Genomic DNA, 5,220 nt, shown 5'->3' with positions numbered 1-5,220 from the left:
TTTTAAAATTTAAATTATTTTAAATTTTGAATTTTAAATATAAATTAAAATTTATTATATACTAGTTAATAATAATATAATAATATAATAAGAATCGATGTAAACTCCTCCTAAACATTACATGAAGTTTACATCGAATGTTTACGAGTGATTAACATCGAAAGATTTACGAGGGTTTTACATCGAAATGTTTACGAGTGATTTACAACGAAAGTATTTACGTGTGCTTTACATCGAAATCATTACGTGGGCTTTACGACGAAGTCTTACGTGTCGTTTACGACGAATTCTTTCCCTGCGCTTTACGAGGAATATATTTCGTCGTAAACGTAACGAGTCATTTATGACGAAACCTCCGTTACGGCGGACATTTAACAACGAAACGTCTTTCGACGTTAATTCGTCGTAACACCCCGTTTACGACGAATTTACAACGAATACTGCCCTAGTAAAAAATATGTTTTCTTGTAGTGAAAAATTATTAAATTTAAAATATATATTTTATATTTTAATCAACAATTAATTTCAGAAATATTATATAAATTATTACAATAATATTACAAAAATACAAATTTAATAAAAATGTATTTCAATAATTCTTTAACCAAGAATTGATTTTTAAAAAAATACTTATATAAATTATTTTTTAAAACTTAAATTTTAAGAATAGTGGGATTTAAAAAAAATATGTAAATAAGTTTAAAGAAGATTATTTATATTTCCCTAAATTTAACATTGTTTTTAGGAAAAAACATTAAAATGGTGTTAAACGATAATTTGGGTTCTGTAACACATTCTTGGTCGTTTAAAAACACTTAAACTGATGAAAACTAAAGTTTTAGGTGTATTGGTATGAAACAAATACGAAAATGATGTTTAAGGACTATTTTGTATATTTCTGCTTATTTGCACTCTTCTGAAGCAAAATAATACATTACAATGGTGTGTACTACTAATATGAACTACTAGGTAGTATTGTGAACTACCTTAAAATACTTTGACTTACTATTTATTATGCATCTTTATAAGAATTTTAATTTTCGTCTTAATGTTTATTTTTAGAAGATGTATATCATATATTACGTGATAATATGTCCATATATGTGTTTATTTGTCAAATTAGACATAAGATACTCTTAATTTCTCAAGTTGATAGAAAACTTCTCATTTCCATAGAAAACATCCTTATACTTCCATACTAATGTCTCGATGAGAATGTCGTAAAGAAATGAATAACAGAAATTACATATTTTTTGAAACTTTTTCTGGCAGTGTGTTATATACAATCTAAAACTGTTTAAATACATTGGTATTACCAATAAATTTAATTTTTTTATGTTGTATTACTAAAAAATTATTGTATTTTGCAAAAGTATTACTATGAAGAATGAAATATTACTACTATCTTGAATACTTCTAAGTGGAAATATTACTACTATCTTGAATACTTCTAAGTGTAAATATTCAAACATGTTTTATTTCTTTTTTAACATGTTTTAGACATGTTTTTTTTGTTAAAATTTTTAACACGTTTTAGACAATTTTTTTTGTCTTTTTAGTAAATACCTATCCAATCTAGTAGTTCAAATTTTGTTTTCAGCACACAATAATACCTAGTATTCTAGTAGTCCAAACCTGCAACACAAGCAATAGTCTTACATATCATCCTACATGGATTCAACACAAGCAAGAGTTACATATCATCCTACATAAGTTCAAAATAAAACCGAGATACATAATAAACATCCAAAATATGTTAACCACAAATCTTCTAAGCCTTAGCCTTTGTTTTATGCTTTTTCTTTGGCTCTTCGATCTCATTGGTCTTCCTTTCGGTGAAAGTAATTTGCACCCACTGTGATGGATCAAAGACCATACAAATCTTTCTTTTGAGTAGCCAAGCTAAGCTAAAAAAAAACAAAAGTTGGTTTAAGAATTTAGAAACAAAAGAAAGCTCTTCTGTTCGTTCCACGAACATAACTCAGAAACATGACCAAATAGAGAGCTCCACCAGTAGCGAAGTACGCCAAGTACATGTATGAATGTCTCTTCTCACGATATGTCACTAAACAACATTGAAAACCCACAACAAAAAATTTGAAATTAAACCCAAAACGAAGCTAGTTAACGCCCCCAAAAACAAAATATACTGAACTTTCATGAGGACACAGCAGCAGATAAAAAATTTCACTTTTGAAACTCAAAACAACTGATGGCACCAAATGTGTCTAGCTAACGGGAATGCAATAGATGTAGTTAGGGATGTTAAAATGGTAAAACCCACCCCATTTAAATCCACCCCGTTTAAGATCCACTCCATTTAAAACCCATACCCGTTTAAACCCACTTAAAAATAGGTATATTAGGAGTACCCATTTAGATCCACAAATTTTGTACTAACCCATTTAGACTCATTTAGACTCATTTAAACTATTGTTGATTTAATTTTTAATTGTTTTAACTTTATGGTTTTTAACAAAAATTAAATGAAACAAATAAAAAAATTTAGCTGATTTTTATTATATAAACGCAAATCAAATTATTCTGGTAAAACCGTAAAATCAAAATTTTCGCCAAAACTATACAATCACATTTTCTTACAAAAAATAATTAATTAATTATATTAAGTTAAATGGGTTAATAGAGTCCCCACTAATTTTAAGTAGAATCTATTTAATAAATGGTTCTTAACAAAACTACCCATTTAAAATCCATTTAACTAAATGGGTCTAAATGGCCATTTTTTTTAAAAAAATCCATTAAAAACAGGCTAACAAAACCCATTATAACATCCCTAGATGTAACATGCTTCCATAAACTCAGGCTCAATTGAGAAACAAACAAGACTACTTAAACCACACTTACACATAGATGACCACCACACACTGACTTGAGTCGCATTACAAGAAAAACAGCAACAAGCATTACCTATGTTGATCACTGATCTCAATTCTCTTCACTTGTTTAGCTTGAGTGAAGAAATCTGTTATACTAAGATCCATAATCACTCAGTAAACCAACAAAGCAACACTAACAATTAATAAAAATGAAAACTTTAGGTCAACAAAGAAGGAGACTACATACTCCCGTGAGTAGAGAACGAATCAGTAATGGGAGTATCTCTATCGAGCGAAACAGAACATCTCACGCCAAACCTTGGACTTGATAAAAAATCTCTTAGCTGCGAATGGAATGGATAACTGAGCTTCTAGTTCTACACACCCAACGTTTCTCTCGACACTTGTTCCCCTGCTGTAAAGAGAGGCCCTATGCCTCCTTCCGCGATGATAAGCTTAATGTAGCAATCGTTATGATGGGTAAGAGAAACGAGGGAAGCGGCAGCATCGGAGCGGTCTTCAAGGGATCCGGTGTGGAGAAGAGCAATATGCTCCCAGAGGATGGGCTCGTTGGCAGCCATAGGAGGAAGACCAAGGTAACCAGCGTCACCGCGATCCTCAGCGGGAGCGGAGAAGACCGCACTCCTGCTTGAACGAACTAGCCTCATCAGCCGCTTTCATCACCTGGTCAGACAGTTGGATCGGCTTCTCGCTAAGATTTGCTTCATGATATCAGCCATCTCATCTCAGATCAATGGTTGGTTTTTATCGAGAACCCTAGAAACCGATTGGATCTAAAACGACAAGGGATTTTGTTTTTGTCCTGTGGTTTTCAATTTCTTAATAAATTAATAGGATATGATCCGTTTTAACTGGGTTCGGGTGGGCAATACGTTTATCTTATGGTTGGGTCTATAAATTATCAAATTCATTAAACCCTTTTGTGTCTTTTACTTTGTTTTGGTTAAAAAAAGAAAATAAAAAAAGAAATTAAATTTATTAAGGGATATATTAGAATAAACATGGGAAGTAGTAGGGCAATATAGAATAAAGTCCAAAGTATGTATATTGTCTCTATTAGTTTAACGAGCTTTTTTCTATATCTAAAATCCTTTTTTTAACTTCCCCAAAAAACTATAACTCAACAGATATTGTTGTACCCAAACAATTCACAAAACCCAATATGAAAAAGAAACATCAAATTAACCTTCCTTTGCTTTAGGATACACAGGTCTCAAGTTCATTTACATTCTCTTTATATCAATAAGTTCATTTACATTCTCTTTAGATCCCCTCCTAAATCACCAGAAAGTTCATATTATACGGTAATATTAAAGTTCATATTATACATTCTCTTTTCTTTCTTTCTTTTTTTAAAAAGAAAAAAATTGAAAGAACAATGTTATAAAAAATCGGACTGGTAAGTGAACCGAAAATGTTTTGGGTTATGAATTAATATGGTTTAACCGGGTTCAACCGAATTCAATTGAGTTCAGTCATAAAATAAAAATAGTTATCTTCGGTAACTTATAGAAATATAATTAAGTTTAGTTATTAAAGTTTTTAATAAAAATAATTATGAAGAAATTAAGTACAAACCAAATGAAAATTAAATACAAAATTAATATTTTGACTTTAAATACAAAATTAATATTTTTACTTTAAATATAACATTAATATTTTTTTTTTAAATCTAAATCACCATGAGTTATGATTTAAAAAAAAGGATTTTAAAAAAGAAGAAGTTTTTGTTTGTATGATTTAAAAAATAAAAATAATTAACTGAATTAATTTTTATAACAAATTATAAACAAACTGATGACACTGGGAAAAACTAATGGATGTTTTTTTTTGTGACGTCGAATGGTCATTTTATTATTCAAGCTTGAAATGGTCTGGTTAACTAGATCGGAATAGAATAACCAATGAAAAGTAATTTCTTACTAAAAGTCCTAGCAGTAGTAGATAGAAAATCAGAAAACTAATGGATGTTATACATAGGTTTACGTAGGTATATATGTTTTTCTTTTTTTTTTTATATATAGTAGTAGACTAATAGTGTTTCGCGAATGAACGAGGGTCCGCAATTATCTGTTACAAAAATTTTTTTGTTCAAATCTGTTACGAATTCATTATTGGATAAGTACATGTTGTAACACTTAGTAGTTTGGTGCAAGTCTTTTTGCCAAAGTCTAAATGTCATTTCTGTATGATTAAGTTCCGGAAATAATCATATTACTTAATCAATTAATATTTTCAGTCATTTGTCAAACGATAAATTTTCAATAGTTTTAGTTATCAAAAGATTAGACAGCAAAACTTAAACAGGTCGATTAATTGAGTGGAATAAAAGATGGGAAATTTGGGATCACGTCCATAGGAG

General features: G+C 29.7%; 1 long non-coding RNA gene across 1 annotated transcript; it reads right to left on the bottom strand.

Annotated features, from left to right (window-relative positions):
* Window positions 1-1,610: 1,610 nt before the first annotated feature.
* On the bottom strand, window positions 1,611-3,668 carry LOC106337596. Its single transcript, XR_001269056.1, has 2 exons — window positions 2,866-3,668; window positions 1,611-2,065 (listed from the first exon to the last, which is right to left on the bottom strand). It is a non-coding gene; the product is annotated as an uncharacterized LOC106337596 (long non-coding RNA).
* Between the last annotated feature and the right edge of the window lie 1,552 nt (window positions 3,669-5,220).

This window comes from Brassica oleracea, chromosome C4, assembly GCF_000695525.1.
Source record: "Brassica oleracea var. oleracea cultivar TO1000 chromosome C4, BOL, whole genome shotgun sequence".
Lineage (NCBI taxonomy): Eukaryota > Viridiplantae > Streptophyta > Magnoliopsida > Brassicales > Brassicaceae > Brassica > Brassica oleracea.
Note: the sequence above shows the minus strand (reverse complement) of the source record. Positions and strands in the feature narration are given on the sequence as shown.